General features: G+C 38.0%; 1 protein-coding gene across 3 annotated transcripts in view; it reads right to left on the minus strand.

Annotated features, from left to right (window-relative positions):
• The window catches only part of LOC128526544 (synaptotagmin-2), a 55365-nt gene extending 29335 nt beyond the window's left edge, over positions 1–26030 (minus strand). The window contains exon 1 of one of the 3 annotated variants that reach the window (XM_053498509.1): positions 25668–26030. The gene's annotated coding sequence lies outside the window, so the exon portion shown is untranslated. Of the gene's footprint in view, positions 1–3413; positions 3834–25667 lie in introns of those variants that run through there. The other 2 variants (XM_053498513.1, XM_053498508.1) reach the window with 2 other exon arrangements.
• Between the last annotated feature and the right edge of the window lie 411 nt (positions 26031–26441).

The raw sequence follows: 26441 nt of genomic DNA on the forward strand, positions 1-26441 counted from the left end.
TGTTTGTTTCCAGAATTTAGAACACTGATACACAGTGGGGGAATTCTGAACACAGCTACACAATGAGTCGTTCAGAACAAAATATAGTCACTGAACTAAAAAGAGGTCATGGAACATAATAAAAGTTTTGTTCATGTCATTTAATGTGTTTTTCCCAGGGAGATTTGGGACATGCTTCATGAATGGTCAGTTGCTTATTTCTGTGGAAATAGCCTGTCTTTGACCATGTTTATTGACTAAATGTACCAGGCTCTGGACAGTGAAGATTCACTGATTTTTTTTTTTATTAAGAGGTGGAAGAGAGCAGTGAATTTTGGGAAAAATAGATTTCAGGATTTGGGGAAAAATGGATTTGTATATAGGGACACATAGAACTACTAAATTACTAAAATGATATAACACCTTCGTAACCTATGTTCTATGTGTTCCTATGTAATCCAGCTGGCATGTCTCAAACAGGTATGATGGTTCTTTATATGTTTAAGCATTGTGCTAGTATTGCAAAACGAATCTTAAATGCACATAAATCATAGTGAACATGTTTATCTGCAATCAGAGGAGTAAACCAAGATGAAAACCTAACAAAAGATTGTTGGATGGCACTGCTAAGCTTTTGCTTGATCAGTGGGAGAGATTGCAGGTTCAAATCCTGATGATATCACAGCCAACCATGGCCTGGAGTGTAAGATAGCATAATTGGTTCAGAAAGATGACTTTCCTCTCTCCCTGTTACATGAGAAGCAGTTCAAAAAGACACATCTGCTGCCTTTTATGAGTATTGGAAAAAACACTTTCTAGCCTTCATCTGCCAACTTCGGTAGCTGTTGTGAGCTTGTGGAAATGTTTCTTTGCTGGTCTGCACTATGTTTAATTATACTGCAAAAATGACCACAGTAAAATGAAAGAAAATTATCAAATACAACATAAAATATAATATTTTTGTTGAGTAATATCTAATATTAATTAGCTTTTTGTAATAATTATTCTTAACAGTTGAAATGATTATTCCTGGTGCAACTGCAGGTTTTTGTTTTTGCACAGTGTGTTATCCTGAGAATAAAAATCACTTTTGGAGTAAATGCTGTATGATTGCTTGTCCTGGTCTGACACAAGATGCAGTCAGTAAAAATCAGTACTTTAACCCAGGGCACCAACTCTACTTTTGAAAATATATGTTTTTAAGGTTAACCAAATATATTACTGTATGTGTCTCCTCTAATGCACTGCCTTACTGACAGAAGAAGAGAATCTATTGGAACAAATTGTCTACGGAAAAGAAATGTTATGGGGTCAAACACTGAGGCTCAGAGACACTTTACTGACTCTAATACAGAACCCTGGTTTATATGAAGGAAATTACTGCATGCTAACTGTAACATGTTAACATTATATATAGTATATATATATATATATATATATATATATATATATATATATATATTGCAAATAGCAATATATCCTTCTTTGGAACGTACACCTTTTTTGGACAAAATGCATATTTGTCACTTGATTAGTAAAGCAAGCCTAAAAACCATTTGCTGGGAATGGACTAAATGTGTTCAACTATTGTCTGTTTTTAGATTGGCACCTGGCATTGCAGTTATTACTGCAGTCAAGGACTTTGATGATAAGGTGCCGTCATCATCTCCTGAAGCGGTGGAGGAGGAGGCTGATGATGCATTGCAAACTGAACTTTTGTTTTGTTTTAAATGTTATTCATTAACTTGAACAACTGTTGTAATTAAAATTGTTTTGTGTGCAACAAAACTTAATATATAATAATATACACTGCTCGCCCAAAAATTTCGTACCACATGGATTTAACTAAGCAAATAGATAAGAAGCTTCCACTGGATAATTACTGCAGTGATTAATATGTTTCAGCTGGGAACAAGTTATTTAACTCTAACTGATGCAGTGAGTAGCTTCTCACTCCTTAAATAACCATGTTAGAAAACATATCCTGTGGTCATAGCAAAGATGTTGATCTATTTCAGGAGGGTTAAATTATTGGCCTGTATCAAGGAAAAGAAAAATAGATTGCTGAAACTACTGAAATTGAATTTAGAACTGTGCAATGCATATTCAAACCTGAAAGGATAGAGCTGAACCATCATCTACAAGGAATAAATGTGGTCTAGATTATTATTTTTTTAATGATCATAATTGGACGGGTGCATCAGGGTGAGAAGAGAGGTAGATAAAGTGATGCTCCCATCATGCCTAGGACCAAGTTGTACAAGCCGGTTTGTGCAGTGTTGTGATCTGGGGGTGCTTTAGAAGGTCATGCCCAAAAATTGGATGATCAGCTGATGACCTGAACAAACTGGGTTAATAACCAGTTAAATAACCAGATTTTTCCATCAATAGATTTTTTTTCTTCCCTTATGGCATATTCCAAGATGTCAGGTTTCATTGGCTTAAATTGTGAAATAATGGTTCAGGCTGCATAACAGCACAGTGTGCAGACCCTAACACCACTGAGAATCTTTGGGGTTAATCCATACAGCATGTCTTAAGCTCGCTGAACCACTCTTTCGTGACTCTCCCATCATTAATACAAGTTATTGGAGAGAAATTGATGTCACTTTGGATGGAAATAAATGTTGTGTCATTGCATAAGCTTTTTGAAACGACGCCACGGCAAATGTGTCGTAATCAAAGCCAAAGGTGGTCCAATTAAATATTTACTTTTTTTTTTTTTCGGCCGGTCAGTGTATATAAAACCAGCATATTGTTTGTTAGACTAAACTGCACAGTCACAAGCATAAACACAAGTGTATGCTTGTAATTTTTGACAAAACTTTGGAAGGTGTATTTATAAGGGTTTGCAAAATTATTAAAAAAATCATACTGATATGACCAAAACAATTTGGTACAATATTTTGGTATTGGTGTGTTTCAGCACCCTTTAATTACCCAAAGAAAACATTCACAAACATTTTTTCTCATTCTCTAATATCATTTGGTGTTCAAAATTACCAGAATGAATTTATCTCATATTGCAGTGAAGCGCTCATATGCTAGATATATGTCTAAAAAACCTAACCTTTGCACGGCCTGTATAGTACAGTTTACTGTGATCACTACATTCTCCTAACTTGCATCGTGCTCTTTATTAGAGACCTGCCACTGCGGCTACGTTAGCGAATTGCATAATTAATTACAGTCCTTGTCAGTGTTACTGCATCAGCTGTGACAGCTTTATCTCTTAAATTCCACTTGAGCTTTAAACAGTAAATGAAATCATTCCTAAGTTTACAAACAGTGATTGCTGTATTGGTCCGCAACGATGTAGAACTAGGGAAAAATTAAACGAATCTTGTATAAAGTATGCAAAGGAACAGTGGCATACAATTTTGGAGTTTGAAAAAACAGAGAGTAAAGGAAAGAAAAAAAGGGAAATCCCTTACCAGGAAATGGTTCTATCCTTCCAGTGTGAGCCCACCCATCCAAAAAGAGTGGTGGACTTAATGTCTCAGTGGTGAGGTAACATCCCCCAATGACTCTTCCATCAGAGCAAACTGCAGCGCCCCTCACTTCCCTCTACTGCAGCAGAGCTCGCTGACACACACACAGTAACCCCCATCACACACACACACACACACACACACACACACACACGAGTCCGCTCACTGTTATCACACCACCCATACCCTTTATCACACACATCTCTCTTTCTCTCTCTCTCTCCGTCTCATTACCTCTCCTCAATTCTCTCTCTCACACTGACATAGACACATGCTCTCCCTTGATTCCTTTCTAATACTCATTTACTTCCCGTGTCTCTGCTTTCTCTCTCTCTCTCTCTCTCTCTCTCTCCTCTCATTTAGGATGCTGCTCACACACTGCTGCATGCAGAAAGCTACGCCCAAACGCGTACAGGAGGACAATCTTAAATGATAAATATGTAAAAATCCTCCTCCCTTTGGGACGGTACTGGTTTAGCAAGCGAAAAGAGGCGGCTGGGACAAACAGTGTGCTCACAACAAAACTGTAGAGGCTAAATAACATACTACTCGCTCGGCGACGCAGTATAATAAAGACTTTTACAAATCTGTCAGTCGTGGGGTATTGCAGTAATTTACACTCACTGGACACTTTAACGGGAACACATGCACACCTGGCCATTCATGCAGTTATCCAATCAGCCAATCACGTGGCTGCAGCACAGTCCAAGATGAATCCACATGATCTCTGAGACTTGGTTGCTAGTGTCAAACAGGCTGGTTTTGCTATTTCAGAAACTACTTATTTCTGGGGATTTTCATTTTAGTTTAGCTGCATTTTATTTATGTAACCCTTTTACACAATGAACTCTGAATACAAGAGGGAGAGAGCGAGAGATGTTTTATATAGAGATTTAAAATTTATATATAGATATGAGACATTAACATGTACAACAGCATTTAAGTTTGCACAGAATGGTGCACAAAATAAAAACAGTAGGGATAATTCTGCAGGCAGAAAAGCTTTGATGATAAAAGATGTTGGAGGGGAACAAACGTGGGATGGTGGGGTAATTAACTAACCACGCTATACACACATGGGGAGCAGAAAAGCATCTAAGAACACATAAAGATTAAATCCTTATAGTCTTGAGTAGGCTACAATGGCCGAAGACCATATCAGGGTCCACGTCTGTCAATTACGAACAGGAATGTGAGTCTATTGTGAGCACAACATCACCGAAACTGGACAGGTGAACTGGACTTTGTTCAGTCTTCAACTATCCAGTTTGGGTAAACCTGTGCTTACGATAGATTCACATTCATATAAACAATAAACATCAAAAACATACAGATAGTGGCATTCTGCATACAATGATCTGTCTGAATTAATATTATGAGTAAAATGAAACATGAAGGCTTTGTGAACTGTTCTAGGACTATAAGATTAGAAGCATTGACAAGCATTCTTTTTCTTTCTAGCTTAAGATGACAAGCATGTGGTACTGCTGAACTGTTGTTCTTTCTCCTATGAATCACATTTGAAAGTTTGGGACAGATGTTATAAAAATGTCCAGGTGGTGCAGTTTACCCGCATCCTCTTGTCAAACTAAATTGGGTTTCAGGCAGGCCTCAAGCATACAAAGTAACACAAAGTGCCTTCTTTGGTTTCCATCTAAAACAGGAGTTACAATCCATCTGCAGTGCATATTTTAAAACCCTGCACACCCCCACATTATTAGGAATTGAAACTACACAGTGGTCGCCAAGCCCATTTATCTCCCCGCCACAGTCATTCGTGTGAAACAACAAGATTTATGCATGTCATAAAATCCCAACATTTTATTAGTTCAGGCCAACCATGCTGCAATTGAGATTTTTCCTTCCATGTATTGCAGAGAATATTCTTAATAGTGACCAAAAGAGTCATTTCGAGATATAGAGCTGTTAATAATGCAGAAGTAAGAGGCAGGCCTGGCTGTCAATCCAGCAGACTGGTTTGTCAAAGCAGTGATAGTGATTTGACTTTTATCAAAATAAATGCTTTAAAAGAAACATTAGATTATTGAGCACATTGTGTCGGCCCAGATATATTTTTAACATATCTAAGGACGTTTGTAGAAAAATGTGCTGGTGACACTGCAATTTTTAAAGTTTAAACACAGTAATATGAATACTGAGAGTAGGGATAAATCATTTGAACAGTTTGTTGGTTCAAGAGTAAGCATATATATATATATATATATATATATATATATATATATATATAAATTCTTTTTTTGGGGGGGGGGGGGGGGGGGATGGGACTGCATGACTGTGTGTGTGTGTGTGTGTGTGTGTGTGTGTGTGTGTAACCTGTTATACAGGGGAACATTATACAAAAGAGTGAGAGAGAGAGTATTTAAATCCATATGAATATGAATGAATAAAGTCTATGGAATACATTAAAGCTGTTTACTAAATATAATATTTCGCTAATTAGATTTGCCAATGGCTGTATTCATCAGTGCAGCATACAGATTTTAATTCACGCTTTAAAAACAGGCTGATGTAATAGCCTTATCGGTCTGTGCTGCTGAAGGGATATCTTAGTGTGTGTGTGTGTGTGTGTGTGTCGGAGGGTGAAAAGAAGCAGAGTGCTATGCTGGCACTGTGCCACAAGGTGCCAACTCCGCTGGATCATCTTTCACCACATAGAGCTTGCCACTCCCAATTTAATTAGCCAATCTGAACACAAGGCAAAAGTAATAAAAGTGACAATGTTAATTCTTAGCTCATGATCCACACTTATTCCTATACAGTTGCTATACCTGTACCTATACCCATACCCTATACCTATAATGCAATGATTCATCAGCCATGTAAATGTAAAAAAAAAAAAATGTTCAGAAAGTCAAGAATAGTGATGATTTTATTATATTTAATAGGTGACGTGCGATCCTTTTAATCTCTGAGTCACTGCTAAAAGCACGATAACATAACCCACATCCACATTTGCCCTATATAGAGTATAATGCATAAATGTGTGTGCTCACTTCCATCTAATTAACCCAAAACGCTGTGAACAGGTCTAATTTTGGCACAGGATTAACGTGAGTAGTCTGGTAGTAAGACATCTTTATGAATAAATAATTGTCAGAAATTATGCGGCATGGCCACTTTATCTCTGACTAAAAGACTCATATATTAATTAACATTGAGCATATTATTATCTGATCTATTATTTCATTTTAGAATTCTATCTATCTATCCATTCTATCTATCTATCTGTTTGTCTGTCTGTCTATAGGAAATTGTATTATGATATCTTCTATCTTCCACGATATGTTCAGACATATTCCATCCTCCCAGTGAGAAGTCATTTGATTCTTGGCTGTGAAGCGTTGACACAATCACATTTCGCAATCATGACCAGACCCAATGCTCTCAGCACTGAGACTCCCCTATTGATTGGCATATGATTTATTCCACAGAAAACGGGGTTCCTTCTTTGTTTAGAAAGATGTATGCATATGTCTGTTTGTGTGCGTGGGTGTGTGGCGGTTATGTATGCATATACACTATAGGGTATGCTTTTAAAATAGTCAGCGGTCCATCGCAGCATTGGCTTTGCCAAAAATGTTTTTTGTTTTAGCACAAAAACAGCTGGCGAGAAACTAGATTGTTGTCGTGCATTATCTGTCACCCTGATGAGAATATAAATGACCTGTTCCTATAGAAGAAACTCTTGTAGAAGACAGAGTGAGCCAGCTGACAAGTATGCCAATCACTCATTCGTCTTCTCTAAGTTGAGGTGGATCTACAGCCAGTCACAGGAACACTGGAGAAGGGAACACACCTTGGATTGGGGCTCCAGGCTTGGGTTGGGCACTAGGAATATAACATTCACACATCAATTCATTGATCTTTAAAAGCAATGACTTAAGTGATTGAAGGCAACAAAATCACTGCATAGATTACACTTAATTATAAATTAAAAAAGGGCAAAAAACTTTTGTGTATAACACATATTTTGACTGTAAATATGATAAATATGAAAAATTATTTTCATTATCAATATTTATGAATTACAGTAGGCCAGCTCCACATTCTTAATAAAACTGGTCACATACTATACTGTATAATTGTGTGATATCAGATTCAGCAATTCAGAATCGTTAAATTATAAATTAAAAACTGTATTTTGTGAAACCATGAGGTTTACACCCACATACTGTACAGAGCACTGTGAACATACATTAACACACTTACTTATTCCTAGAGACAATTTAATAAAGTCAATCTATCAGCCGGCACATATGATCTTCAAGTCAAACCAGGACTTTTGCAGAACAGCAGTTGTGCTAGTAAAAACTCTAATGCACTCATCCCATTGTTCCTCTTGTGCTCGGATACCATCAAGGTAAAAAGTTTTCTCAGTACACCAGACCCGTGATCGGACTGCCTGCTACACGTTTGAAATTCTGGCTTACCAGGAACTCCTTTAATGGGCGTTTCTTTTAATGGAAAATCATTCGTTGGTTTATCGTTGGTTTAATCATTAAAAACGTTGTTTTTGAAAGACAATGCACAATCTCATACCTGCACCACTTGCACTTTAAAGGAATTAAGGAGTTATTGTCATACCCATCCTGTATAACCCTGACCTTACTCCAAGCCAGTTCCACCTGTGTGGGATATCTATGGAGCTCCTGGGAGGCCAGCATTTCAGCAGTGACAATGAAGTAAAGCAGGAAATGCTTGGCACATACAGTACACTCACATTCTAAATGTTAAAATAAACTAAGATGATCGTAATATATAATAGTGTAATGGAAGCTGAAGGATAGTGAATGCTGTAAATGCTGTACATCTCAAATATATGTAATACAATTTTGCTCTTTCTGTTATATGTGTAGTACACTATGTCACACCTTTCTGTTGCAATCTGTGCAATTTATTTGCTTGCTTTTTTAAAGGTCTGTTGACATTTTGCTTTCAAGCTAAGATTTTTTTTCCTGCCTCTGGCTAATGGCAAAGCAAATTCTAACATAATAGAGATGAAATAAAGCAGATGTACGATTTTCCTCCTAGCTTTTCTAAAATCATATGACAGCCAATTTCAGTTCTATAATAGTAATAAATTAAAATCACTGATAACATTGTGGATTTCATCAGTTTCTCTTTGAGCACATTGAACCCTTTATTGATATCAAATTTCAGAGGTCAAAATTATAATAACTGTTATGACACTCTGCGTATTATCTTGAAGAATCGGATCATATTGACTGGAGGAGACGCCTGAAATAACAGAGTGTGGGAAAAATTCTTTAAAATGTTTCAGTGTTTAGTCATATGGAAGGGGTCGGAATCAGAAAGGTCAATAAATGATTTATAATTCTAAATCACAGACGCACAAGATCTCTGAGAGCCCAATTTGTAAGAGCAAATTCCATGCCATGGCTCGGTTATTTATTATGAGTATGAAGTGGTAAGTCGACAAAATCCTTCTGTTGTCTGACTGAGTGTAAAACAACCGCAGAACAAACATGGAGGTTAAAGGGATATACTGGAATTTGCCATGGTGAAGGCCATTTGTGTCCTGAGCCTCTCATGGATGTTATTTGCGCCACACTTCATTTTCTCTCCCAGTGTGGGGAGGAGAGATAAAAGCTGCTCTCTCTCTCTCTCTCTCACTCTCTCTCTCAATCGTGTGCCTTCTGCTTCTGCAAGTACTGCTGCAATGCAGGGGTTTAACAAGGAAATGTGAAGCTAGAGGGCGCAGGCAGGACTTTCTCTTTTGTGCTCACTCACCGACGCAACAAACAGAGGACACGAACAATGCATCCCTCCTTATAGCACATCGAGTTTAATGTGATAATGCATTGGTTGCAGTCAAAGGTAACGCATTAAAAACGTATTATTTTATTACAGTATACCACTATAATTTTTTTATATTTTTTTTTTACAATTTAAACTAACACAGTTCATTAGTCAAGAAATTTAGTGTTTTTATTTTTGAATTTATGTTTGATTTAGGGCAAATGTAGACAATAACTCATTACCACTTACATCGTAAAGTAACTAAGCTTAACCAGAATGGCTCTTGTGGTTTCTGACACTTTAAAAAAGAAGAAAAACTGTAGTAGCAGCCATTTTAAACCAAAGTCATCACCAGCTTCTTTTTATATTCACTAGCCTGAAAATAAGCCCTGCCCCAAGCCAAAGCAGACACACTGCACACATCTTTATGCTATGCATTCATATGGACTTGCGATTCGCCTCAGGCAGCTGAGGACTTGATAAACTTCTCTTTTATCAATTTTTTCCATTAACTGTTTTATTCTTAACAATGAATCCACACTGGGATCCTAGGACCCTGTGAAAGCAGGAATACATCCCGGATGGGATGCTGGTCTATTACAGGGCACCACACACACACACACACACACACAGTGTAGAATCGCCAAGTCTACTACAGTACATGGTTTTTGGTAGGAGGAAACCTGACGGAAAACATTTAAAATTCACACTGCACAAAACGTAGTGTGAGTATCTCAGCACTCAATCGGGAATCCTGGAGCTCTGAGGCAACAGCACTAACCGCCGAACCACAGGCACTGATCAGAATGAATTCAGTATAGTTCTAATTTTCATTTATGACTCAGCACCAGCACTGATTGATTTACAGACAAAAACAGAAAGTAATTAAATTCGGATTGTTTTTAAAAAACATGCTCTTAGTGCACTATTTATCCGGAGAAACTGTGAGCTACGAATGGATAAGCCTTTACTAAAGTGCATCCTTTTACCCTCTTACTTAAAAAATTACAGCTGAAAAGCAATGACAGCAGTTTTGCTGAGAAGTACAGTGTATTTCCCCTGCAATCTCTTCACATCTCTAGCTGTAGTTCTTTTTACAGTAAGTTTTTAAGGCATATTTGGGCAGACAAATTTCTTGAACTGGCATTATAAATATAGCATGAACGACACATCGGGATCATTGCCATTTTTTTTTCTGTCTCATACCACAAATCTATTGGCAATTCCGTACTGACATGTTTTGAACTAAATTTTACTTTTGGATTTTGTCATAAACCCAGAACTACCCAAACCCCCTCCCTGTATACCTTACCAGTGTTGGCGTAAGTCACATGGTGTGTAGATTTCGGGGGCTGTCCACGTTGGTTCATCTGTGACAATGCTTACCAACAAACCATCCACTGTGTAATACATACTGAAATAAATTATGAAAATAATTTAAAATCTGTACATCTCCTGTAAAAGCAACCCAATGGTGGAGTCAAATCAAAGTGAGTTAAAGGAAAGAAAAAAAAAAAACAATGCCTATTTAAGTACTGTGTCTTGACCAGTGACCTTGTGTACGTTTACATGGCTACAATTTCTCATCTTCTAATTGCTCCTTCAAGCATGATAATGAAGCATTAAAGCATTAAGCATTAAGTCACAAAACAAAAGCCTTAAGTCTTAAACTGTGTTCTTTATTGGTGTAAGTGGTCACCAGTCCACATCTTTTGGATGTGGGCAAAAACAAGATTCATAGCATAAATGTGCACCATAAAAATCCTCTGGAATTTATCAACAACATGTCAACTAGAGCCAGAATCTCAAAGGAATGATTTCAACATCTTGTGAAATTCACCTGGGTTGACCCTTATCCCTATGCTCAGTCACTGCATGCTGTGCCAGTCCCAAGCCCAGTTAGGAATGGGAGGGTTGCAACAAGGGCATCAGGACAGACCTTGCAGATGAAATGTTCTGATATGGCCTAGTATAAAATGGACAAAGGCCAAGAAAAAATAAAGACATTACAGAACTCTGTATATGAACAATGTATCTGAAGGGATGGTTGCCATGGCTCAAGTGTTTGTATGGTACGAGACAGTATGTGCAATGTTTTATCTAGAAGATTTGGTCCTATTTGTGTTTCTGGACTGTTAGTGAGTATAATGATGGAATAAGCAGGGAGTGCAAGAGAGGTTAGGAAATATAAAAAATGAAGTGGTCTGAGCATCAGATAAGGATAAGATCAGAAGAATCATATAAAGTAGACTTTAGTGTAGATGAGATAGCAGGTACAATGTAACTCACTGTAGCGATAGGAAAAAGCTGAATAATATGTCCTGGGTAATGCAGAAGTAATGAGGAAGTGGACAGGGAACCCTTTTAGGAAACACATTTGTGAGGTTGTTGATAGAAAGCAGCTGTCTAGGGTAGGTTCCAGAGACACAAACACCTGTATTTCCAACACTACTTTTTCACAATATAATGTCATAAGCTTAAACTACTAGTCTTTTTATTTGACACTAGAAGGCTTTTTGTTTGCATCTTCATTAAAGAGGCCTGGTTTCTCATAAGATTTTCTGACCTGACTTCCTTTAGTAAAAACAATCTAAAAGCCCGGTAATGGAGTAAACACAAATCTGTTCATTCTTTTCAGATACATTTCACTATGACCTTCCATCCAAAACCACCAATATTTATCTGCTGAAAGAATATATGCTTGCTTTCATGCTGATGTGAGCGAAACACTTCAACACACGGTCCAAATAAACATATCATGCTCGATTACCATAGCTCAGAGGATACGGCTTACAGGTTTAATTCGAATAATGCTGGCTTTTATTAATTTGCTTTGAAACATTTTTTATATACCCTGAGGATTGTAAACCAAACCAGATTCACTGTCCCTCCTGTGACTTTACACTTTAATTAAAGTCATATTCAAATATGATATGCCATAAGACATTTATTCTACTTTAAAAACAACACTGGTTATGGTGCTAACATCATGCAATACATTGGTTTAAGGCGCTTAATTTGCAAATTGTTTATGCAAGAAGTTGCATGTTTGTTATGACAGTCTATTTTTTAAATTATCATTTCAATTATTTAAGAAAAATTAATTACTGATATGATAGAAACTTTAAGTATCACTTTAATTGTCATTTCCCGTGGCCTTTTTGGATTTCTTTGACTGTTTTGTGCCTAGTAGTTTAATAAAAATTCTAACTTCCTTTTCTTAAATGAAACTCATTTATTATTAGTGTACTCATAGATATATATATTGCTTATGCATGATGCATTTTGTTTAAAGCAGACAATTATTTTTTTTCCCTGCATAATATTTTTTTACTTCTATGACTTATAAATGCAAGACAAGGTTGGAATTCCAGCTCGAATCAGTTATTATGTCATCACAAACAATAAGTGGTTAAATTAACATTAAACAAACAAAAACAATTTATCAATTATTTGTCTGGTTATGATTTGACAGCTCATATTTATAAAGTAATAATTTAGCCTTTTTCGAAGGTGTGGAGACTATTCCAGGTGACACAAGGCACCAGGTGACACAAGGGGACACAACAGGTGATATACACACTAGTGCCATTGGATTCTAGGGTACGCTAGCACGCACACACACACACACACACCACACAGTCACACACTTTTTAACACACTATAGTGGAATAGGAATAGAAATATTTTGCATGTTTGGATACCGGACTACCAAGCATAAAAAGGACATGTAAGCTCCACACAGACAGACCTGCGCTTTTTTGGACAAATGACCCCAAATAGACCTTATGCATGTTCTACAACCACATGTCTGGACCAATATACGTTTAGTATAATTTAGTAAATAAATGATGACTTCTATTCAGTCACTGAATGTCACTAAGGAAACCGCAGAGGTAGACAGAAACGTTTCCATTTTTATTGATAAACTGCCACAATAATGTAGCACTAACAAAAAACTAAAAAATAGCATGTACACTTCACTTCACTGTGGCTTGTTTTAATGTAATCAAACTTCACATTAAAATAGTAACAGCAGCCATATTTGATTATTTTGTAAAACAAATTGCACGTTTCCAGCAGGTTGGGTAGTCAGGTTAAAAGATTTTCTTACAGGAAAGCCACTGGCATCGCCTGATCTAGTTTCTTTTAATTGGGTTCTTGATCAAAAAATGGAAATGTGAATGATCCCTGGGCATAACTTTCCCCAGAGCTGTTAAACACACTATTGTGTCAGTAGAAAAGACTTTCCACTACTTATTAATACAATCCAGTGATATTTAGAGCCTCAACGTCACCACCAAAAATAATTTAACATCGACACAGTTATTGTTATTTTAGCTGTCTAACAGTACACTGGAGTTAAAATTTAATAATGAATATCTTGCTGAAGACAAAATGCCCCTAGAAGCAGCAGGTACTGAAGACAGCTGCAGTAAAGGCCTGGCATAACATTGTCGGAAAAAAAAAACTCTGGTGATCTTTATGGATTCCGGATTTCAAATTTCAGGCAAACATTGAATGCAAACAATTACATACTGTATGATCTGACATGGGCAGCACGACGGTTTAGTGATTCACAGCTCCACTGTAACTGAGAACATCTTTAGCTAAGCTTAATGGATACTGACTGGTAGAAAACTATGATAAGACTACCCCTTAGGTGTGCATGACTGTGCTCATATGTGTGTGTATATGTATATGTGTGTGTGTAAAGGATATAATTAAACTTGACCCTGATCAGTATAAAAAAATTAAAAGATGGATAAAAAAATACTCTGCCACGAAATAACAAACCCCAAACCAGTAAGGCTTATACAGCAAGCATGCGTAATGTTGACATGTGATATGTGACTTGATCGGCAAACGTGAAATAAAAATAACAGACCTAGTCGTGTCAGAAAAACAGAAATGACTAAGCCTGAGACATTACTGGTCCTTGAAAGCACTTATCAACCCCTGAAAATAAAGTGCCTATCCCCCCACCATTGTTAATAGTAACACCAATCAATACCCGCACTGCAGTTAAGGTGTGATGGAGTTCTGTTGTTTCATGAGCAGCTGAGCAGATCAATTTGACTCAAGCTGACTGTAGAGGCCAGGGAGTTGTTAGGAAGAGTCGTAGCCTTTTGGTGGCAGAAGCGTGTATCACAAATTAGGCTGCGTTCTCCTCTGCAGTGCGTTTCTTATTTTTTTTTCCTTCTGCACGAAGGTCGAACAAATTAGGCCAGTCAGGCACCCTGGCCCACATGTACTCTTTCTAACACCCTTTGTGGCTCTGTGACACACACACATACACACACACACACACACACAATCGCATGCACCGTCACACACACTTACTTTGTTACCCTTTCAGGCACCCAAAATAGTATGCTCAGGTGGTCTGGGGATACTGTAGGTAGGAAGGTGAGAGACACTTTATCAACCCTGGAGTTAGAGTGTCTAGAGTATCTAGATCTGGGTCAGGTTGACTGAACACCCTGTAAAAGGCTTAGCCCACAGAAAGACTAGATCAAACCTATTTAGCATGCATTGGTATTTTGAGAAACACATAAACGACCATATGTTTAATATGCAGAGGACTGCAAAGCTCTCATATACTGTATGTTTATAATAGCTATCCTTGGTTGTGGAATTATTCACATGTACAGTGATGAGCTAAAAACAAAAATCCAGAATCAGCAGATTGGGAAAGCATTCTGGGGGCGTTTCTGAAAATTAGCTTCTCTTTAATAGTGGAATACCAGAAGAGGGCAGCAGGATTGTACAACTCATTATGCAGCAACTTGGAGATTCCTGCAGCTGGTCTCCTGACTTTATTGGCTCGTGGTTTGAGCTGGTAATTTGATCATGGTGTTTGCACGCATCATCAATCACACATTAATGAGTCTACAACAGAAGCAAATGCCAAATGGCTGAATTAAAATGCAGAGCCATGCTTCCCTACAGAGGTAAGGGGACTGGCATATCGACGGGAATCTTATAGAATAAGTTATACATTATTTAGTTGAGTCCTGTTGATAGTAAAGATCTTTTTTAGAATGCATTTTATACATATTGAACGTGTTTTTTTTTTTTTTTGTCTAGTACTTTGGAGATAAACAAATTAATTATTTAATATGAGAGCGAATTGCACGGTAAAACCTGCATTGATTTTTTTTCTACACGCCAAAAGTTATAACTAAAGACAAATATTCAAATTATCTGCATTAAACAGTAACACAAATTGTAGTGGTGTATTTATGGATATGGCTTTCAGGCTGCCAAAACAACATTAGCATAATCATAAAAATGATTATTGCTGAATAATACATTAGTTCTTGACAAGAACCTGGAAAAAAGGGAACAAATAAAGTAATGGGATACATTTGTCTTCTGTCCTAAAATTACCAAACCTATTTCAACTAATTTTGTGTTGTCGTGGTAGCAAAAAATAACATCACCGAAAAAAAAATCAGTTTCTGGTGATCTTTATGGATTCCGGATTTAAAATTTCAGGCAATAATTTCCCATCAGGCAATGCACATGACATATCAATTAATCTGTATATCATATAAGTTCCTGTTTTAAGCATTTCATTGTCAAGCTTCTGTTTTGTTCAAAGTTTGTAAAATTGTCCTTATATTTTGCTAATATATATATAATATTTTATATAATATAATATATATATTTTTTTTTTTTGCATACTCCTTAGCCTCTGAAACCTGAACGAAAGCTTGATCAAAAATGTGGGAGACATAGAACCAGAACCAAAGGTGGCTTGATTGACTCTGGGTCAAACTAGAACAACTCATGACTGAGCTCCTGCAAAGCATTTGTGTTGGGGAGCTAGCACACCGGAGCTTTACAGCTGTGCCCAAGCCAGAAGCTGATGGATTGGGCTCTCCAACTCAACCAAGGGTCAATAGCCCAGCCTCGCAAATCATAATCAAGCCAGAGAATGACTAAGCAGGTTCACAAGTAATGGCTAAAATGGAGGACAAAGAGGACGTCTTGTAAGCCACAGAAAAAAATCTGCAGTGCCCACTCCTTCTTGACCCGTGACTCTGGAGATGAAATCTTTAACTCCACTGAGGAAACCATTAGGCTCACAGCTTCACCTTGGATGACATCTCCCATTCTGGACATCACCGGGCTGCACTTTAGACATCATTTCCTCCATGTCTCTTTGGGGGGTTGTTCTTCCTCAAGGGTTCCACTTACGAAGTCTTTCCTCACCTGTGCTTTGTGGTGAATGTCACGCTACTTTCTTGCTTCATGTAGAATGTCTATCCCCTCTGGCATCATGGAAGATTTTGCTCCCCCCTCTGGCTCCATGGCTTTAATCCCCAACTTGCTTCATGTATTTCCTTTCCATCTCTGGCTCTGCCTTAAACTTTGCTCCCCAACTAGCATCATGTTAGCTTTTAACTTCACTTTACACAGTTCTCATGCGTTACCTTATAAGTCACCATAAGCCTTAGCTACAGTATAAAGAATAGATACTTTATTATTGGCTTAAAAGACCTCACAAGTGAGGAGACCTCTTGAATGACGGTCCAGTTCTCTTTACTGATTGCGGTTTGTAATTTGAGGGTTTTTATCATGTAACTTCATTACATCACTGATCACTTTAACCTGTATCTCATTGTGTCCTTTTTACCAGCAGTATCCTGTTTTTAGTGTTTCATTGTCAAGCTTATGTTGTGCGTGTCATTCATTGTCATGTTTCAGTTTTTCTTCACCCAAAGAGAATATTATTTAAGAATATTATTTGAGATATGAGAAATATAAGAATATTATTTTCTTGCTGATTAATGTTTTGTTTGTATTTCAGTAAAATAAAGATTTGCATTTACATCCACCTTCACCTTCTAAGCCTGACGTGTGTTAACTTTGCTATTTAACTTTCTTACAGCATTTACATGCGCTGCTTGGAGTAGAGAAAGCACTCCACTAATTCTGCTACATTGATATTCATTTCTTAAATTAGGCTCATTAAGAAAACTACTTAAACGCAAGCTCTTTTGGTTCTTGTTATGACATTAGAATGAATATAGAGATTTTTGGCTTAGTCAATTAATTAAACATAATCTGCTGAATGAAATGCATTGACATGGCTTATTGATCATTATTGATTCAATTTGGATGGATTTATACTGTTATGGCATTCATCCATCCATCCATGCATCCATCTTTGCTGAGATTAAGAATGGCTTCACGTGAAGTCTTTTTTCAACTTTTGTTTATAAAATTTAACAAAATAATGCTTTATTATGTAAATGATTTAATTACTACTATAACTGGTGCGAGGAAGGCATCTTACAACTCCAGAGCTCATGTTACTGTCTGTGTGGTGTTTTGAACGTTCTCTTTATTTCTGAGTGGGTTGCCAGGTTTGCTCTCACTTCCCAAAAGGATCAGATTGTTGTGCTGCAATAAACTTACCTTGGAGGTGGTAGATGGGAGCTCATAATTACTTCACTTGTGACCTCTGTGTGAAACCTTGGATGCCTCAGTGTTCAGGTTTTTGTTGGCAGCAACTTAGTCAACTAGTCATGATGGGTCATGTATTTTGATTGTAGAACTCAATAGCCAATGTTTTAGATTTAACAAGCTGATATGTCTGTATGTTGAATGATCTAAAAAAAAATTTATTTACAGCATAAAAAGATGCTGCTGAAGCTGTTTGGAGCCATCTTGAATCGCCATCACTTCTTAAAGAACATGGAGTTATGGCGACCATCCATAGCTCCAGAGTAGAAATTCTGAATTACACCTCATGCACACTAAGCCAAGTTCTCACTTTGTACTTAAATAATTGGAAATAAGATGTGGCCAGTATTCTTTCTATGCTGTAGTGTGCTGGGAAGGGAATCTTAAATGCATGGACACCTTTGAGTTTGAGAACAAGGTGGTTAGGAGAGCAAAATCTGTTGTTGCCTTTAAGATGGACTTGCAGGAGCTTGTGCTGGAAAGGAGGGCTTTGAACGAAATACTGTCCAAACACCAGTCACCCTCTGTATAAAGCTTTTGCCAAGAAGAAGAGCATGTTCAGTGGCAGATGTCTATCACAGAGCTGCTCTACAGACAGACTCAGGAAATCCTTTGTTTCCAGCGCAATATGCTGCTTTAACTCATCTTCAGTTGTACATGTAGCTCTCCTTCATAACAGACTCACGGTTACAGTCATATTTATTTATCTACTCATCAAGTACCCTTATCTATATTGAGCTTCCCTATCTCAGTCTTGCACCACTCACTTTTGCACTGCTGTCATTTTCAATTGCTGTAACTCATTTGTACATCTTAATTTGCACAAGTCTATCCACTGATATTCATCCTCATTCACCTATATATACACTGAATTATTTTATTTTTATATACACTTTTTTATATATGTATTTTGACTACACTCTACATGATTGATGAATTATTTAAAAGAAAACTGTGGAGAAATTGGTAAAAGTAAGATAGAGGAAGAATTTAGTAATTACATAGTAATAATGGCATTGACCAGTTAACAATGAAGCTAACACCTGCATATGATAAAAACAAAAGGACTGTGTGTGTCTCGGTATTTAAACCAACCCACCAAACACAATGACAATGTAGTAGTAGTGATAAGTGCCTGGTAAGAGCGTGGTGATCGGACATAGTGATAACTTGGTTCGATCTCATTGGACATGGTGTGCGCATCATCAAGTGTGTGATAGGAACAAAGGGATAATATGTTAGACACATTAAGAACCTTAAAGGGACATAGCTAGGAAGAAGCACAAACTTGATAAATGCTGCTTTCTTTGATATTTTTTGGATTGGATGGGAACTTTGTGATCCTCCCCGTAGTGTGACCAGGCATTAAGGGCTTTTTATCATTTGGTAGAGGTGGTAACATATAATTAACATGTACGTTGTACATACCACCTCAATCACAAGCATAATTTGCACCTAGGGGTAAATAATTCTAAAGATGTACTGTCTTTTTTTTGTCATCTCTTAAGTTTACTCGCACACAGTGTGGGCTAGGTTTGGGAGCCATTGCATCCCTAACCAGGATAAAGTTATAAATTAATTAATTACAATATATTTAAAAAAAATAATAATTAAAAAGACAGGATTAACACTGATATGGGTGTCAATCCATCTCAGTGTCTCAGGACACTACGGTCAATTTGAGAGTGCCAATTAACATAATCTGCATGTTTTTGGACTGTGCGTGGAAACCCACCAAGCAAGGGGAAAACATGCAAACTTCATGCACGAATTAATTAACTCCTGGCAGGAATTAATCCTTCGACTGTGGAGGTGCTTGGCCACAGAGCTAACCACTATGCCACACTGCCACCCTTCAATAAAGACTGTAATTTTAGCCAATATTGTGCATCCCTTTCAACAGCACAGTATTTAATTTTGGCCTTTAATCTTATTGCATTTTCATATTTTTATTCAGCATTGGTTAAAACTGTAATCTAAGTTTCCTCTGCAGAAAAGATTCCATTAACAACACACCAGGAAAAATATACCTAAAGAATAAGTCTGATGTCCTGTAGTAGTATGTCAGTGAACTTACGAACAAATTTTGTTTGGGAAGCATGTTCGTAAGTTGGATTTGTTTGTAAGTCCCATAAAGTGAAATACAGTGTAAAGCATAAAAAAACAACAACGCAGGTTTGGTGTTCCACATTATACTCTGATGGACTGTGCCTCCAAATCACGAGGGTAATCACAATGGCGCAGCGTGGTCAGCTGACCTCGTTCAAAGGCAAAGACAGAAAGAGGTTGGGAGGAAGACAACACTAAACGCTACATGGTGTTTACTGTGTGCTTGAACAAACGCCATTTTCTTCAAGCTGTATTGGACTGTGAACACTATCTCCTTGTAGATTTTCCAGATCGATCATCGATTTTTTCACATCTTAGATGTTCTTAGATCCGTGTTCCATTAGTAACTGTGAAGATTCATAACTTGAACGATCGTACACCGGGGACCTACTCTACTACATACTGGAAAATGTAAATCAGCTGGAGCTCCATGGCTTTGCGCCATTTTCCCTCCCTCAATTAGAGTTCTCATGCATGATTTCACATGACAAATCACTGACTAATGTTTCCTTCCCTCCTTTCTTCCTTCCTTTCTTCCTTCCAATCTTGCCTGTTTGTTTTCTTTTTGATTACTCTGTGTTAAAAGGCTTACTGTTACAACATGCTTATCAATCTGTAGCTTAAAGAAATGTAACCATAGTGGCAAATCATCCCTTGTACATGTCACCAGTAGGGGTTATTGTTATCTCAGCACTTTTTAAGCTACTAATGGAAAAAGAACTAGTATAATCAGCTTTTCACCAGGCACTAAAGCATCTGCATTGATTATTGCTTTATTGATTACCCATGATCTTTATACCATATGGTCACCTCCTTTAACACCTCCTCATTCAAGGGTAGCAGAAAGAAATAGGATTTGAGGGGGGGAAAGGGCTTCAGGCTGTAACTGGACCCATCTCGTTGAGTCTGGTTTAGCTCATTCTCTTCAGCATTGATTAATTTCTCCTCCCGTCCTCGTTTATAATCACCACACGGCAACATTTGCAGTGCTTTTCTTCATGCCATGCATCTCTCTCTCTCTCTCTTTCTCTCTCACACACACACACACACACACACATGCGCACACAGCAATGTGGCATAAATCAAAACCAGTCATTTAAATGTATGATTCCACAGAGGCATCTGGCAGCAGTGTATGAAGGCTCTGCCAGTGCAGCGTGTATGTGTGTGTTACACAGTGGGTACACACTGCACCAGAGACCATATGTAACTGTGCCAGACTGAGCTGCTGCAGGCCACAGTCATCAATGAATTCAGGAGCACACATAGATTGACTGACACACACACGCACACACACACACACACAAACACACACACACACCAATTTTCTGTTGGTCAGCAGAAATTCTTTTAGCCCAGAGGCAATGAACCATTAGTACATCATGTGCTACAGCCCTGCCTTCGTTACAGCTTTCACATTATTCACGTCTAAAGATAATTCATCATTAAGACAGTCATGAGTAAAAGTATCCATGTAGTGAATATTATAAAAGGATTTCTGAATTCAAAGTTAGTCGTGTTTTAGTGCAGTTATTAGAGATATTGGAACTCCAGCATGGTGTTTGAGCACGAGTGTGCACCTAACATCATTGTTGAGCTACTGAGTTTAGGACGCTGTGACATGAGGAGCTGATTGTTAAAACTAAAGACGGGGAAAAATGAAAGTGCTGTCACATGGAGAACAGAGTGACTTTAAAAATGGACATGAATTAAACATCCTACATGGAATGGCAGTGGACGGCATCAGCATGCAAAATGAAACACAGCTGAGTAAAGGGCACCAGTCAGAAGGAAAAAAATGGAAAAAATGGATGGTGATACCGATAACTGGTTACTATAAATATCATCTTTATCTGCCTTTAAAGCTACAACAATTAGGCGTCAAAATCAGTTCAGTGTTTTATTATCTAAGCATTGTTTGCCAAATTTAGAAAGAAACGCTATATAATGGAAACTTGGTTATACCACATTTTACTGAGAACAAAATCAAACTGCTTCATTTTATGTTGTACAGGATGTCCCAAAAGCCTTTATACCTAGGGGAAATTAACACTTGCGTCAGTTTCCCGATCCACCCATGAGAATGATTTTAATACGTTCTTCTTATGTCACATACGTCCTTAAAGTCTATCTCAAAAAGATGTCTGCAGTATATGGGGACATTTCATATAAGTACAAAAGTACAAAAAAGAATCTTTCTTAACAGAACAAACATTAAGTAAATTTCTTTGGCGCACCATATCTGCTAGTTTCAAAGCTTAAACATGATTATGTATACTAGTGGGTAACATAGTTGACAATTTCCTTATTTTGATCAATAATTACAGTGCTTGAACATTTTAATATCATATGTGGACAAAAATTGAATTAAAATTATGACAGATGGGGGGCTCCGAGTGGCGCAGTGGTAAAGTTCTCGCCCTATCATCCGGAGATCGCTGGTTCTCCGCCCCTAATGGTGAGTAAGCAAGCAGTAAATGATAGTAGTAGCCTTAATGTGGGAGCCCCCTGGTGACGGGGAGAAATTGGCCACGACTAAATTAGGGAGAAAATCGGGGAAAAATAAATAAATAAATAAATAAATAAATCATGACGAATCTGTAAACCATAACAGTGTACATAGCATATACACATTATTGTATCATACTTAATGACAATGAGCTATTATAGATAAGATATAAAAAAGAGAGAACATTAACCACAGTGTGTTTAAAACATAAGCGTAAAACGTAAGATAATACGATGTTGAGTCACTTGGCACTGGGATAAAGCCTTTTCGAGTTACTGTACGTGACAGAGTTATTTATGTAGCTTTTGTCATTCGTCATGTGTCTTTTACACCGCTTATCCTGCATTAAGGGGAGCAGGGGGCCAGGAGCCTGAGGTCTTAGGGCACGACGTAGGGTTACAGCCTGAACAGGGTGCCACTCCATCGCAGACATTAAGAAATTTATAGATTGATATTATTTCAATAAGACAATCAATTTAATAATAAATATTTTTTCATTTAGTCATTTGCAATAAATAAAAATAGTTGTTGTTAAACGTTAAATCACAGGATCAAAATATCTGAGCGATATTATACCATGCTTTCCCTTAATGGGTAAAATATATTTTCGAATAAATATTAAGAAATACTTACATCAAGTATGAAACATTTTGGCTGAGTGTTTAAAACATTTTGTAAGACATTTAAATTCCCCTAATCAATTGAGATTTTCTTTGCAGACTGTCTTTACACTTACAGTAATGGTCTACGTAATCAAGAAGGTAAGTCACAGATACTACTGTTGGCTACATGGATAATATTAACACACTTGTTCAAAATAAAAATGATTTCTATTATAATGATTTATACAAGAACTTGTAGTACACAAAATTTAACTTGTAGTACAAAAAATTGCTTTCAGTTTATAGAATTAGACTCCAGTGAAGTAGTGAAGAAGCTTTGCACCATTAGTGATAAAGCTGTTCCAGTAAAGTTACAGATAAAGTTTTCCAGGTGTTCCAGAAGGATTTCTGGTTAATTTATTTCATTGTTTATAGCTGCTACTGTAATTGATAGCAGAAACTAACGCGCTTTGTGGACATTTCACAACATTAAACAAAACTATTACCAATTTTGTAATAAGTAAAAAAGTGTTTACAAAAAATGCTGTTCATAGTGTATAGTTTTGGATGACATTGCTGTGGTAAATGAGGAATAAAAAAATGAAAGGACAGGCTGGTGTGATGCAACCTGACTTAAAGGGAAGTTACTACTTTTTGTAATTTATATCAAAATATACCACAGAAGATCTGTTTATCATTTGCATTAATATAAGTTAGCTATCTAAAATCTAACTAATAGGCTTTTTGATGTAACTACATCATTATGTTCTAATGCTCAGCCCATGATGTTTTAAGCCATTAATAAAATCATTTTTTAATAAAAAAATTTAAGAAAATCTCTCTCTTTTTTTAACAACGTTGTTTGCATTTCTTTTTGTCTTCATCCTTTCTTTACCCTGTTCAGGGTCACAGCCGATCCAAATCCTGCGATCACTTGGCATGAGTCAGACATGCATGCAAGATACGAGGTGGGAGGAAACCGGAGAACCCAAAGAAAACCCACGCGGTCACTAGAGAACATCTGAAATGCCCCACAGACAGTAACCTGAGCTCAGGATCGATCCGGGTAAATGTGGAGCTGTGAGGAGATAATACAACCCACTGCGCCAACGTGCCATCTTTGTTAGTTCTCTATTCTTAATCTTCTTCTGTTTTTTTATATAATAGTATTTATTCCCTCTGTGGTAATTGTGAGTGACACACATGAATGACTTTGATACACAGTGTGAAACTGCAGCATTATTACTACAGGGAAACCCGATTCAATTTCATGAGCCATCAACTAGATATTCACTTTAAAGACATACTGTGGATGAGTTGTTCCCCTCAGTGCCCTGTGCAAAGACACACACACACACACAAACACACACACACACAGAATACCATCTGGCCAGCGCTATTCAGAATCCAGTAAATGATGTGTACGTGCGCATGCATGTGTGCGCATGAGAGATGCCTCCTTCAGTGGGCTCTGCTTTATATCTCAGCAAGTGCCTTCATTATGCCTGGCCCGCAAAAGCTATACATACATACGCATAAATTGCAGCCCTCCAGTTCCCAGTCTGATACCTCACCGGCTGTTCTCCCTGATCCCCTGCAATCGATGAGATTACCTCCTGAATTGCTTGCCTTTTTCATCACACCACTGCAGATCCTATTGTGCCGGGAGGGAATTTCTACATGTGGCAGCACCAAGAGATTGATTGAATCGGACGCACAATGCTAGCGTTTGCTTATCGTTCACCTCAGACCGGTCTGATTTAACCGCCCTTCTATGAGGACTGAACGCACAACACACACAGACACATAAAATCATAGGGAGAAACTAATATAGATGAGAAGATAAAACTGATTTGGTTCATCCACATCCTAGCATTTTCACAAAGGAAAGAAGCGACACAAGATTTATGGGACTGGAGCTCATCTACGTGAGTGCTGCTCTGGAGAAAAGCTGTCTCAGCAAAAAGCAGCTGACCTAGCTTAAATGCCAGATAGATAGATAGATAGATAGATAGATAGATAGATAGATAGATAGATAGAGCAAACTCAGGACAGTTCTTTGATGTACTGCATACACTTTGATCTTACAGTAATCTTGTAAAGTAAATAAAATCATGGATCAAGTCTACTTCTTTACGTTTAAGAAGGTAACTTTACATTTTAGGCAAGGCTGGTAGTTGCGGTGGTCATGATATATGCTGGGAAATGATGAACATTAATAAACTGTTCTCTGTCATGTGCGGCTCTTCACCTCACCTCATATCATGTCTAACTCTCGGGTTGGCAGTTCTGGGGCAGTTCCACCCTGTCCGACCCTTATTCTGTATTCTCCACACATCGGCCGCTCTTATGTAATCAGACACTGCAGAGAGCAGACTTTGCCTGGGCGGGGACACAAAGTTGGACTGTAGAGAAGAACCCCCCCCACACACACTACCCCCTCCTCCCCCACAGCCTCCTCCATCACACCCCCCTCCCCCCATCTCCACCCCATCACCCCTCCCTCCCTCCCTCTACACTCATCCATGCACCAATCCAGCTCTCTACAGTGCATTCTCATTGTCTATAACCAAACAAACTTCTAAAGAGAAAAGAGAAAGAAAGAAAAAGGAAAAAGCTCAGGGCTGAATAAACTGAATAGCATCAGGTAAATAAATAAATAAATAAATAAAAATAAATAAGGACAATCACTCTTGCTAAGAGAGGAGGATGCTTTACCTTGGGCTGAGGAGGTGGACTGCGACAGAGAGCGCAGAGCAAACTTCTCCAAATGTCGCAGGACACTCTGAGTCGCGCTGCAGAGAGGAAAGCTGAAATGTCTCAGCACACTTTTGGTGTATCCTCCTCCTTAAAAATAAATAATAAATAAATAAATAATAAATAAATAAATAAACAGCTCTCTCTTGTTTTTTTGTTGCAGTTTTCCCCCCCTTTCTCTTAAGCTCCCCGCTGTTCAACGCCCATTCAAGCGCACACACTCCGTCCTGAAAGCAGTGGCTTCCTCCTCCTCACGGCGTTCAGTTCTGGGACCGGCGGATGCGCAGATATACACATTTTCATTCTCACACACACCGCAATCCTCTCACAGCATCGCAGCCTCCGGCGTTTCGCTGCTGTATTTCCCGGCAGCGCGCTCTGATTGGCCAACGAAAACTATTCCTCTCTCTGATTGGTCGAGGTTTTTTTTTTTTTTCTTCGCCGCACGCGTTCTGAAGTGGCCCCACCCCTTCGCGCTCTTACAGTAGTTCATATGCCTACTACATTAGTCCGTATGTAGGTTCCGTCCCAAACCGCATGAACGCACACTTACACACTTAACAGTGTTTAGTGTTTAGCCGCACTAATTAGGACGCTTGTATGCGGTTTTGGAGACGTGTGAATGTGATTTCAGACTCTAGCTGGAAGTGAGCAGTGTGTGTTTGTGTGTGTTAGTGTGTGGGAGGGGGCAGCCGGGAGACTGTCCGCAGATTCCCCTGCTCACTCAGCATCCCA

Source organism: Clarias gariepinus, chromosome 6 (genome assembly GCF_024256425.1).
Source record: "Clarias gariepinus isolate MV-2021 ecotype Netherlands chromosome 6, CGAR_prim_01v2, whole genome shotgun sequence".
Taxonomy (NCBI): Eukaryota; Metazoa; Chordata; class Actinopteri; order Siluriformes; family Clariidae; genus Clarias; species Clarias gariepinus.